Below are 14,772 nucleotides of genomic sequence, written 5' to 3' on the forward strand. Positions count from 1 at the left end.
GATGGAAAACGTACTCTTTGAACCGGCCTAATTAACAATTATGTGTATCTGACATTTACTTTTTTCAAAATATCATACATACATACATACATACATACATACATACATACATACATACATACATACATATGTTTTATCTTTTGTATAGATAATGCGTGTTTAAGATAAATTATTCTTCATGTTAAGTGACCTTTCTTTTGGGATCCAAATCGAAATATTGCAGTGGTATATTTCCAACCATTCGAACCTGTCCAACAGTATGCATGTTTTTCTGTTGCAAAAAAAAAATATTTCATATGACAAATAAGGAAATAATAATATCGTGCTAATGATTCCTCCAAATTTAATGTACATTGTGGTTTATTCCGATCACATTTGCTTTAGTTTTTAATGGAATATCATTTTCATTATATCTTCTCATTTGTAAAAGACAATATTTCTTTCTAAAGGATTGAGTAAAGCCGGGAATTTTTTAACACAATGCTCTGCAACACACGAGTTTCATAAACGAATTTCACCTGAAGGGTAGTGTTTTACGTTTTTAATATAAAAGCATAAAGGCATTGCAAATAATCACTGGAGTCTTGAATTAAAATGATATCAGTAGTTATATATATGATGGTGCGAGCCCGATTTTGACCCAAATTAATTTTAACCCTTGACCTAAACCGACCAATGCTGACCAATTTCAACAAATTTAAAACAAATTTTAACAAATTATTGTTAAAACCTATAGTAAAATATGATTAAACACTTCTACCAAATATTTGCCAAAATCCTGCCAAGTGGCAGCAATGTGGCAGTCGCTGCCAACTTGACAAACTTTTGGCAGAACGTTGGCAAACACAAATTCAACCAATCAAAAGCCTGCCATTTTTCTGCCAAGTGGCAGCAATGTGACAATGTCTGCCAACTTGGCAAACTTTTGGCAAACTTTTGGCAGATTATTTTTATTGATAAAATGTAAAGGTATTTGATTTTATTTTCAATTAATAACTACATTATTAGTCTTTAAATAATTTTAAATACATTTGATATAGATGAGTTTACAAAATAAAATATATTGTTTGAAAGAAAGAAGATTTACTGATAATATAAACCCCCATTATATTATAACAAAAAATGGGAGAAAAATGATAAGGGCTACTTGTTCATCTTGTGGAAAAATGAAATCAAAGTTTGTTAAAAGTACAGGGGGTAATTTAGATATTCACAAAGCAATGTTACCTTTATTACCTAAGAAAGGTTTAACACTTCCAGGATATAATTATTGTGGGCCAGGAAATCCCCTAGATAATGGACCCCCTGTCAATGAACTGGATGCAGTATGTATGGACCATGATTTTTGCTATGACAGCGATGTAAAAAAGGGTACATGTGATAAGCAAATGCTTTCCAATTTAAATAAAACTAAATCAAAAACATTTGGAGAAAAGATTGCAAAACATTTAGTTGTGAAACCTATAATTAAAACGAAATACACACTTGGGTTGGGACAGGAACAACAGTTCCCTATGGGTTTAACACCCAGACAAAAATCAAAAAACGGGAAAAGGGGGTAGAGTATACCCCCGAAATAAATTGGAGCGATGAATTAGCAGAAGAATTACACAAACCAATTAAAATAAAATTTAGGAAACGAAGAGTGATAGTTAATGATATTAATGATACTTGGTCAGCTGATTTAGTTGACATGCAAGCTTTTTCAAAATATAATAAAGGAGTAAAGTACTTGTTAACCGTTATTGATATATTTAGTAAATATGCTTGGGTTATTCCATTAAAGAATAAAACTGGAGAATCTGTTACTGAAGCATTTGAAAAAATAATTTTAGAAGGACGATTACCAGTAAATTTATGGGTAGATGAAGGAAAAGAATTTTATAATAAAAAGTTTGAATCATTTTTGAATAAAAATAAGATTAACATGTACCATACATTTAATGAAGGAAAGGCTGTAGTAATAGAAAGATTTAATAGAAGTTTAAAAAGAATAATGTGGAAATATTTTACAGCAAATAATACTTATACTTATTTAGATAATTTGCAGGATATGGTTGATAAATATAACAAAACAAAACATTCTAGTATAAAAATGACACCAACCGAAGCTAGTAAAAACTTAAATAAAGGTACTGTTTACTTTAATTTATATGGTGATTTAAAGATACCAAAGAGTAAAGCAAAATTTAAAATTGGTGATCGAGTTCGTTTAAGCAAATTTAAAAGACATTTTGTAAAAGGATATACACCAAACTGGACAGAGGAAATATTTATAATTTATAAAATTAATAATACAAATCCCAGAACATACACTATTAAAGATTTAAATGATGAAATAATTCAAGGTTCATTTTATGAACAAGAACTTTTACCTACTACACAAGAAGTTTTTAGAATAGAAAAAGTTATTAGACGAGACTATAAGAAAAAACAAGCTTTAGTAAAATGGAAAGGTTACAATGAAAAATTTAATAGTTGGGTTCCGTTTAGCGATCTTGAACAAATTTAATTTAGAAAATAAAAAGTTTAATTATATAAATGAGCAATAAAAATCTAATTTCTAATAATAATGGAATAGAAACAATAGATCAATTAATTATTCACTTAACTAAACTATCTGCTGCTTACAGAAAAAGTTATAAATTTTGTGGGAGAGTAAGTACCGGATTATATATTACAGCAGGTGTCTTTGGTTGTTCAGCTGCATTAGCACTTGTTCCAGCTATTCCTATATTTGTAGCAGTTGCTGGCGCTGTTCCATCAGTAATTACCATATTTACTAACAGACTAAAACTTGACGACAAGAAATTTATTTTAAAATCACATCATCACAAAATAAAATAACTTATAACAAAAGCACGGATTGGAAAAGTAAATAAAGAAGATCCAAATAAAGTTATTCAGGATATTTTTACAATACTATTAGAAATGCAGAAAGAAAAAAATTATTCAACACCTCTTGAAATGCACATGAAGGAATTTAAACTTAACGGATATAAAAGTAAAAAAGAAGAAGAGCTGTATTAAATTTTACATGCGTTTTTAGAGATTTTTTTTCTATAAGTATATTATATAGATGGTTAATAGAAAGGTAGATAGAATGATTATACCAAAATTATCTAGCACTTTAGGAGAAATAATGAATCCAGACAAAAATTCATATAAAAAGTTCTTAAAAGAAGAAATGTTATTAAATCAAAACTTAATCAAATAGTTAGCGATGAATATAAAAATCATGTCATTGATAAATTACAAAATGTTATAGATCCTTATCTTTTAAAAAATAATTTATTTGAACGGAACTGCGGTTGTCTATTAACTGAAGAAGAAAATGCTGAAAGATTATGTGATTGTCCCAGACCAAATAATATTCGAAACAATCCTAAAAAAAGTTATTGCAACCGATTGTGACACTAATGAAGAAAAAACATATAAAAGCACTTATGCAGCATCCAAAGACCTTAATATTAATTCAGGGTTAATAACAATGTGCTGCAAAGGAAAAAACCAAGTTAAAAGTGGAATATCAAAAACCAGCGGAAAAAGATATAACTTTAAATATTTTAATTCTTCTTAAAGATAATTTAAAACTTTATTTATTTTATTATTTTTTAATTATTTTTTTAATCCTTTTTTCCTTAGTGATTTTTTTTTCTAAATATAATATATAGATGGAAATCGAGAGATCTTCAAAACAATATTATAAGAAATTTGAAATTAAAATTACATATAGACAAGATCCAAAGAATCAATTATATTTAACTATAAACGACTCTTATGAAATACTTAAATCTGAACTTAAAACTTTAAAAGGTATAAAAATAAACGTTGTTTTAAAAATAACTTTTGCAAAAATGGATAAAACTGATACAATATATAAATCAGCTTATTTTCAATCAAAGGCTTTAGAAATTATTAACACAAATGAAATAAAAAAAACTTTACATCAAGCTTTTGATGAAATAATAAATAGAATTGGTAATTGGATTTCAGAAAGAAGTGGCTGGAGAATAGAGTCAGTTGATGCTCATTATATAAATAGATATAAGTATAGTCCATTGGCTGCTTCAAGTTATTTAGAATTACCAAAACCATTACAAAATTCAATGAAAGGATTAATAAATATAAAGAATGATGATAACGAATGTTTTAGATGGTGTCATTTAGCTTACAAATTTCCTGTTGAAAAAAATCCTCAAAATATTTCAAAATATAAAAAACATATAAACGATCTTGATTATACTGGAATTAAATTTCCTGTTACATTAAATCAAATACCTAAAATAGAAGTTTTAAATGAAATATCATTTAATATATTTGGATATGAAGAAAATAGTATTTATCCATTGTACATATCAAAGTATCAATACGAAGAACACTGTGACATGTTGCTAATTACTAATGATAAAATAAATGATAAAATAAATGATAAAATAACTGATGATGACTGTAAACCCCCAAGAACTGTAGTCCAACATTATGTTTGGATAAAAGACTTTAATAGATTAATGTTTAACAAAACAAAACATGCAAATAAAAAACACTTCTGTAAAAGCTGTTTACAACATTTTACAAATGAAAGAATATTAAATGAACACATACCAAATTGTTTAGCTATTAATGGTATCCAAGGCGTAAAAATGCCAAAAGAGGGAAGTAAAGTACAATTTAAAAATTATCATAAAGGTTTAGCAGTACCTTTTGTAATTTATGCTGATTTTGAATCAATAACTAAAAAAGTTTTAACTGCTTTACCATCAACTGAATCTTCATTTACTGAACCATATCAAAATCATATAGATTGTGGTTACGGCTATAAAGTTGTTTGTTGTTATGATAACAGTTATACTAAACCAACCCAGATTTATAGAGGCCCTAATGCAGTTTATAAGTTTATTGAAAAAATGCTTGAGGAAGAGGAATATTGTAAAGAAATATTTAAAGAACATTTTAACAAAGAACTAAGAATGTCTAAAAAAGATGAAAGTGAATTTAAAAAACAAAAGTTTTGTCATATTTGTGAAAAAGAATATAAGGAAAATGAAAATCCTGTCCGTGACCATTGTCATATAACAGGAAAATTCAGAGGAAGTGCTCACTCAGAATGTAATATTAATTTTAAACTGACACATAAAATTCCTGTTATTTTTCATAATTTAAGAGGTTATGACGGTCATTTTATTATGCAACAAATAGGGAAATTTAAAAAAGAAATTAATGTTATTCCTAACAATATGGAAAGATATATGGCATTTATGATTTCTGACTTGGTCTTTATTGATTCATTTCAATTTATGTCTCAATCATTGGATAACCTAGTAAAAAATATTCCAGAATTTAAATACTTATCTCAAGAATCTGATTGTGAAAACATTAATTTATTAAAGACAAAAGGTGTTTATCCATATGATTACATGGATTCATTTAAAAAATTCAAAGAAATAGAATTACCTTCTAAAGAAGAGTTTTATTCAATTTTAAATGAAACACACATATCTGATAATGAATACGAACATGCTAAAAATGTTTGGAATAAATTTAAAATTAAAACAATGGGAGAATATCATGATCTATATTTAAAAACTGACGTATTACTTTTAGCTGATGTATTCGAAAATTTTAGAAAACTATGTTTGGAGTACTACAAATTAGATCCTTGTCATTATTTTAGTAGTCCTGGGTTAGCTTGGGATGCAATGTTAAAAATGACTGGAATTAAGTTAGATTTAATAACTGATATTGATATGTATCTTTTTATTGAAAAGGGACTGAGAGGAGGAATAAGTTATATTTCAAACAGATACAGTAAAGCAAACAATAAATATATGAAGGATTATAATTCAAAAGAAGAAAGCAAATACATTATGTACCTTGACGCCAATAACCTTTACGGTTGGGCTATGTGTCAACCTTTACCCTCTGGAAACTTTAAATTTATATCCGAAAAACAATTTAAGAAATTAATTGCAAAAGGTAAAACTAACTTTATAGTTGAATGTGATCTTGAATATCCAAAAGAATTACATAAAACCCACAACGATTATCCTTTAGCTCCTGAAAAAATTAAAATACCAGATCAATGGCTTTCTGATTATAGTAAAAATATTAAAACAGAATTTGAAATAGGAAAAAGTAATGTAAAAAAATTAGTTCCAACTTTAATGAAAAAACAAAATTATGTAGTTCATTTTAAAAATCTTGAACTATATACACAATTAGGGTTAAAAGTAACAAAAATACATAAAATATTAACTTTTGATGAAAGTCCTTGGTTAAAAAAGTATATTGATTTTAATACTCAAAAAAGATCTAAAGCAAAAAATTCATTTGAAAAGGACTTTTTTAAGTTAATGAACAATTCTGTATTCGGTAAAACGATGGAGAATTTACGCAAGAGGGTTAATATTAAATTAACTCATGATGAAAATATTTTATTAAAATACATAGCCAAACCTTCATTTGTTAGTTCAACGATGTTTAACTCTAACCTTTTTGGTATTCATAGAATAAAAGAAAGTTTGTTATTAAACAGACCTTGTTATGTTGGAATGTGCATTCTAGATTTATCAAAATATTTAATGTATGGTTTTCATTATAATTATATTAAGGAAAAGTACGAGGATAATTGTAAATTACTATTCACTGACACTGATTCATTCTGTTATGAAATAAAAACCAAAGATGCATATGAGGATTTTTATAAGGACAAAGATTTATTTGATAATAGTGATTACGATAGTAATTCAAAATTTTATTTTGATAATAATAAAAAAGTAATTGGAAAATTTAAAGATGAAGCTGCCGGCATTCCCATTGTTGAATTTGTCGGATTAAGAAGTAAAATGTATTCATATTTATTAGAAAATGAAGTTAACATTAAAAAATGTAAAGGAATTAAAAAACTTGTTGTTAAGAAAACAATAGTTCATAAAAATTACAAAGATACTTTGTTTAATTCAACCCAAAGTAATCACACCTTTAAAGTTATTCGTTCTAATAAACACAATCTTTCCAGTTATGTTATAAATAAAACATCTTTATCATGTTATGACGATAAAAGATATATTCTTGATAATGGTATTGATACATTAGCTTATTCTTAAATTAAAACTTAAATTAATTCTTAAATTAAAACTTAAATTAATTCTTAAATTAACTCTTAAATTATAGAACCATAAATTGTTAACTGAATATTCATAACGTTTAAAGAATTAATATAAATAACATCATTTATTTTAAATTCATTTGCATAATTAATAGAAATAGATTCATTTTTTCTATTATTTTTTGCATTGTAACTTTGAAGAATTACATTTTCTTTATTTTTTATTTGTAATTTAGCTTCTCCTTTATCTAATTTAATTGCATCAACAAGAATAATTAAGATGCAATTAAAATTAATTCTTACATTATTACCATTTTGAACTAAACCAGGACTAGCATTTACAGTTTTCCATTGAAATAATCCACCATCGGTATCTTGGGTATAACATGTTAAAAACAATGGAGGTTTTCTTATTAATTGTCTTTCTATTTTATTTACTTTTTCATTTATATTGTTAAATATTCCCATTATATTAATTATTCCAGTTAGTTTACATGTCCTTATTGGTTAAAATAATTTATAATAGTTTGTTCATTTTGTTTTACATTATTAATTTTTAGTATTTTATACAATAAATCATACAACGGTACTTTATCTTGTAACATTTTAATGAAAAATAAACAATAATATCCGCAAAGCATACTTGTTTTGTCTTGATATTGAACATTGTTGTATTTTACATTTGGTATATAATTAATTACTTCTTTCGGCGGAGGAAGTCCAAATGGGTCAAAGTACAAAGTATTCAAGTAACAAACCCAATGTGTTCCAGGACCAATAGAATCGTCCAAATTTATAATTCCACACTCGTCCTTTACTTTTAATTTTAATAAATTATTTCTACTAAATACACCCCTAAAGTTTTTAATTTTTAATTGGTTTACCCATTGTTCAATTTCAAAGTTAGAAATTGGTTTGTTTATAAATTTTATTTTTTTTTTACTAAATTTTATTTTTTTTTTACTATAGGAATTCGTCTGTACGGTCTCCGTTGAGAATCAATCTGTAGTCCTTTTCCACTTAACAAAGATGTTATCAAAGGTATTCCTAGACTAGCAGCCAACATACCTAAAAACCCACCGTCTTGTTTTTGTTTTTGTGTTAATTTAATCACTCCAGATCCTACTAGTTGCTTTCTTTGATTAGGTGTAAGATATGGTGATATCATATTTCTCTTATCATTAGCTACTGAAATCATACCATTTCCAAGTATTTTACTAACACCAGTACTGGCCAGTCCAGAAAGGGCTCCAATGCCTAGAGGGGCTAATATTTTTGGAGCTATTTTTGCTGCCATTGGAAGAATTGTTTTTCCTAACAAACCAGCCAAAGCTCCTAAAAATCCACCATTTTGACCTTGACTGGACATTTGACTTTTTGAAATTGTAATTTCTAATCCCTTATTATTTGCAACAGCTTTTTTAATTTGATTAATTTGTGTTTTTGTTAAAAGTAAAGGGAAGTTTCCATGTAATTGTTCATGTTTTAATCTAAAAGTATGTGGAATTTTGTTGTTGTAGGCTCGGGCTAAATTTTTCTTTTGTCCATCTGTAAGGTTAACTTTATATTCAATATAATTTGATGTCATTATATATAATTTATATTTATATTTATTTAATTTATATTTATTTTATTTAAACAATGACAAGTTCATTTAAACAATAACAAGTTCATTTCCAATAGTATTTATTTCAACTGTTTCCTCATATAATACAATTGCGTAAATACGATATCTTGCAGTGGGTAGTGTATTTAATTTAACTGTTAATGTAATTTGTTTAGGATCTTCTGTTATTACTTCCTTTTTATATTCCAAGTTAAAATGAACAAATCCATACAAACTTTGAAAATTAAATCTATTTAGCAGACTTCCAGTAGTCTTATTATTTTGTTTATAATAATAATTAATTACATCATCATATATTCTTGATATACTTGTGTATTCTGTTTCTGGATAAAAAACACCATTACCAACTTCAAGACGACAAGAACTCAAAGTACAAGCATTATCTGCTGCATTAACTTTAAATGTATCTAATAAATGTGGGTTATGTTCTTGATTATTACTTTTGTCAGGTCGTTGTAAATAAACAAATACATGTTGTGGTTTTGTTACACCAGCCGTTATTCTAAAAGTTGTATTAATCTGTTGTGTATCAGTTGATTGCGTCATCATTTCCCTAAGGTATGACCATCTTGCTTTTGTAAATCTTTCAGAAATTAAATTAAGTCCAAATTCATTGAAAATCAAACGCGGAACCCATAGAATTAATTTTGTTACAATCACCCTACCTGGGTCTCCGCCAGCTCTAAAAATTAATTCATCATCATCTGTTAGCTGCAGTGTTATTTGAATTTGACTTGGAGGTATAATATTAGTTTCTAAACCTTGAAAAAATGAATAATTATTTAACGGAATCTTAGCATTTACCTCATTATTATCCTGGATTAATTCCTGTCTAAATTTAAAACCTGAATTATTATCAGCGACAGCAGTAGCAGTAGTATCTAAATAAATATATTCGTTTGTTCCAGTTGATTCTGCATAATCATTAGATAGTTCAACTAAATTTTTTACATTTATTACTTTGTATAAATTATTACAATCATAAACAATTTTTCCATTTTGTTTAACCACTAACTGATCAATTAATGAAGCTGCATTATTAATTAGAGCAATTTGGGCTCCATTATACCTAGTACCATCAGCAAGCTTATTTACTTTAAAACTTACTTCAAAATAACCATTAAACCAATCAAAATATGAACTTCTATCATTAATTGTAAAGTGATATCCGTTTTTTTGTTGCTTAACATTATTTCCCAGGACAGATATTAAAGCTGTATCTAATTGAATAGGAGTTAATTCATATCTTTCGCAATATTGTTTCGTTCTAAACATGTATATATTATATATTATTTTATTTTTTATTTTAGTTTTTATTAAAGTTAAAACTTTAGTTTTTATTAAAGTTAAAACTTTAGTTTTTATTAAAGTTAAAACTTTAGTTTTTATTAAAGTTAAAACTTTATTTTTTATAAATTAATCTGTATATACGTTTACGCGTCCCAGATCCTGACAATAATCTATTTAATCTTATATTAATATCCTCCTCATTATCATTATTTTTACTGTTATTCTTTTCTTGTAATTCCTTAGCAATTAAATTACCAACTGCTGGAGCAGGTTTCTTTTTAATTTTTTCAACAATTTTATCAGCAGCTAAATTTCCAACTTCTGTGCCAACCATTTTTTTCCACTTTCAAGTGCTGCTTTTCCTGCTGTTTCCAAAGCTTTTTTTCCAGCTGTGCTAATTGAAGATGCAACTCCGCTTGAAAACAATTTCGTTAAAGTGTCAAAGATACCTGTTCCATGTATGATTTCTTTTCCTGTGTGAGCATCAACATAAATAAATATTCCTTTATTTTTGTCATAAACTTTTTTGTACATTATATAAAACTAAAATTTATAATTTCATATTTCTTTTAAAATTAGTGTAAAACTTGTTTCAACCTCATTAAAATTAATTATTCTACCAAATACATCTGTAATATATATTCTAATTGAATTTATAATATATTTATTAATTTCAGAATATCCAACTCTTTGTGGTTCTTTTGTAAATGGATAAGCTCTTGTTAAATCTGCAGTACTTAAAGCATAGATAATATCACTGAAATTACCATCAACAAGTGAATTATCAATAAGATCACAATGAATGTAAATTGTATCAACGGAGTTAGTTATATTTGGTGTTGTAGTTCCCCATTCAGTATTTCTCAATGCTTTTTTCTCAAACCCAAGCAATGTATGAAAATTTGACATTCTTAAATCCAACATAAAATTATCTGTAATTGAAATCAAAATCTTAAAACTACTTAAATCAAATTCCAAACTTATTGGAGCAATTTCTGATTTATTAAATTCAAAATCATCATTACTTATTAATGTTTCCCTAATATAATTATTAATATCTGTGTAACTGTAAGAACCATTTGTAAATATGATATCTTTCCATTCTTTACCATTATTGTAACGAATTCTTTTATTGTCATATTCATCACTAATATTATGCCAAGAGTAAGTCATAGTGTTAATACTATCCAAACCAACAACATAAGTTTTATTTTTATCTAAAATTAAAGAACGACTAAATCTAATTGTAAAATCACTCGGTTTATTTTTATTATCTTTAACTGTTTCAGAACTTAATACTATTTTTTGTTCCATTTATATAGTTATTAAACATATCTTTTTAATTAAAAACTAAAGTTTTAAAACTTTAATAAAAGTGTAAATTCAAGAAAAATAATTTTTATATAACATTTCATGTTGTTCTGGTAACAATTTTTTCATTTTTAATAGTTCATCAATTATTCTAATACCTTCATTTTTTAGTTCTTCATTATTATTTCCAGCATCAATTGAACCACAAATTAACTCCAACTCATTAACCAATTCTTTTGGATTACATGGACAAACGTCATAACCTTGTCCCCTAATTACTTTTTTAAATTTCATAGATCTTTTATTGATAGGTAATCCTGATTTTTCTGTTAATTCTTTAAATATTTTTATTGAATGAGTTGAATGTTTTTTATTATTGTTATATCTTTTATTAATCAAATCAATCAAATCATTATCTACTTTAGTGTTAATTACTTCTTTTCCAGTTATTTTATCCTTAGCAATTAATTTGTTTTGACCATAAAGTTTATTTAAGTTAATAATTAAATTACCATATTGTCCATTTGGTGAAACTTTATATGGGTTATGATATCTTATTCCTTTTCCAAATATCTCTGAGTCATTAATCATTTTTGATAAGCGTTCACCATATCTTTTAAGATTTTCTTTGTCTAATTTTAACTCTGAAACATACTCAGCTGTAGTCATAGGTTCTGCATCTGAAAATTCAATTTTTTCATCTGGATTTTTTTTACTGTGTTCATTTATTCTACGAGTACATTTCTTTAATTTTTCGGTAACCTCTTTTCTTGTTTTTATCCAATCATCTTTATCTTTGTTTATTACTAACTCTGATAATACAGGTAAATTCCAATCTGATAATACATCTTTATCAATATTTATATCTAAATTTGCCTCAAATTCTTCTGCTAATTCTTCAGGAAATTCTCTAGTGTCTTCAAACTTATCATCTTCATCATCCAAACCCATATGATCTTCCGGCGGTAATAATCGTATTGGTTCTTGGAATAGCTGTGGTAAACCCTGATATGTTTGTATGTCTTTCATTTCATCACCTAATAACGCTAATTGTTGTTTTATTTCAGGTAATGTTTTTAACTGACTTGATAATTGTTCTTTTTGACTTTCTATTTTTTCAGTAATTGGCTTATAAATTTCAGTGTACATATCCCGATTTGTAGCTTTTCTTATTTTTTCTCTCATTATTTCTTCTCTAAGATCTCTCATCTTTTGCCCGACTAATTTTTTTCTTATTCTTATTTCATTAAGTTTTGATTGCATTTATATAATAATGTAAGATAATGTAAGATATTGTAAAATAATGTAAAATAATGTAAAATAATGTAATATTATATAAATGGAAATTCCAAATTATGATACAAAAAGTGATAAATCCAATAACTTTACACAATTTTATCCTTTTATGCCAGATTCATGTTTTAGAATGTTAATATGTGGATCTTCTGGATCTGGAAAAACAAATACATTAATGCATATACTTCGAAAACCTCTTATATATTATGATAAATTATACTTGTATGCTAAAAACCTAGAACAATCTAAATATCAAGATTTAATTAACAACTTAAGTCAAATTGCAAAAAAAATTAAAGTAGATCCAAATGAAATACTTGAATATTCAGCTGATCCCAACCAAATTGAACCTTGTGAGAATCTTGAATCAGAAAAACAAAAAGTAGTTATATTTGATGATTTTGTATGTGAAGATAAAAAAGTTCAAAATGAAATAACAAAATACTTTATTCAAGGACGTCACAAAAACTGTTGTGTTATTTATTTAAGTCAGTCTTACTATAAAACACCAAAAGATATTCGAATTAACTGTTCACATTATATTTTGTTTGAAAGTCCAGGTAAACGAGAAAATGATATGATTTGTAATGAACAAAATATAGATCGTGATTCTTTTGCTAATGCAACAAATCAAAAATATGATTTCTTATATATTGACAAACCAAGGAAGTTTTTAAGAAAAAACTTTACTGGTAATATATAATGGGAGTTTTTAATGATGTAAAACAAATAAATGAATCTGAAAGTATAAGTAAAGTTAAATTTGATATTGATTTAAGTGATTATGCTACTAAAAAACAATACAAAAAGCTTAGAAAGGACATGGAATCATATCTTCACAGAAATAAGGAACTTGATAACACAATGAACAGAGCATTAGATATGGGAGGTAATAAAATAATCAACCTAGGAAATCCAGATCCACCGATGTAGTTTCAAGACGATTTATGTTTAAAAAAGTTCAAAGTGTAATAGATAACTATAAACTTGAAGATGTCAAAAGTATAAAACAAACACTAGAAGCAGAAGTAAAGAATATTGAAGAATTAACAAAAGATTTTAAAAAGAATTCATTATTAATAGTTGAATTACAAGGTAAAATTGAAGAAGAAATGAAAGCTGTGGTTGATTCTATTAAAGAACTTGAAGAGAAATCAGATTTGACAGATGATAACATAAAACAAGTATTTCGAGTTAATTTAAACATTTTATTCACCCAAATTCAAGAATTAAAAGATAGTATGATTAAACATGAAGAACTAAAAGACAAGATTATTGAAGCTGAGAAAAAGTTACAAAATATGTATCAGTTAGAAATCAGAACAGAAATAAATAAACTAAATACTGAAACTGAAAATAAGCATAAAGATTTATTAGAATTAATTTCAAATAAACTTGCAGAATATAAATCTGAATTGGAAAAGGCAGCTTCACAAAGAGGTGATGATCATGATACAGCATTAGAGGATTTTAAAAAAGAGCTCAATTCTAAAATAGATGACTTTAAAAAACAAATTCGAAATTGGATTAGTATTGTTGACAACCGTCATAATTTAAAGTATGCAGACTTAAGTAATATTACAAAAAAATTACAAGAAGATATGACGCAGCTTAATGCTAAAGTTGAAGAACATAAAAATGAACTTTGTAGTTGAAAAATCAGTTAAACAAGGAGAGTTAATTACTGCTAATACTGAAGCAATTAACACAGTTAATAATCAGCTAGAAAATTTGAAGAAACAACTTGTAGACCTGATTAATAATGTTGATGCACGTCACAATATAAAGTACGAAGAGTTAAGTAAACTTAAAGGTTTATTACAAAAAGATATTAATGAATTTAATGATAAAATTAAAAAATAATAAATGATCTTAACTCTGCAGTTAAAATATCAGCTAAACAAGGAGAATCAATCACTGCTAATACCAAAGTAATTACTGCTAATACTAAAGCAATAACCGCTAATGTCGAAGAAATTGCTACTAATGATGAAAAAATTTCTAATAATTGGGAAAAAATTATAGAAGTAAAAGATGCTTTCTTAAAACAAGAAACACAATTAGCTAGAACAAAAAATACTGTTGATAGTTTATCTGCTTCTAAAGTTGCTACAACAAAACGACTTGATGATTTAGCTGA

The 14,772-nt window shown here is 26.2% G+C and overlaps 1 long non-coding RNA gene across 1 annotated transcript in view; it reads right to left on the bottom strand.

The window, feature by feature from the left end:
* The window catches only part of LOC128558700 (uncharacterized), a 33,394-nt gene that overhangs the window by 13,068 nt on the left and 5,554 nt on the right, over nucleotides 1-14,772 (bottom strand). The gene's annotated exons all lie outside the window — the stretch shown is intronic.

Source organism: Mercenaria mercenaria, chromosome 7 (genome assembly GCF_021730395.1).
Source record: "Mercenaria mercenaria strain notata chromosome 7, MADL_Memer_1, whole genome shotgun sequence".
In the NCBI taxonomy this organism is placed as follows: Eukaryota; Metazoa; Mollusca; class Bivalvia; order Venerida; family Veneridae; genus Mercenaria; species Mercenaria mercenaria.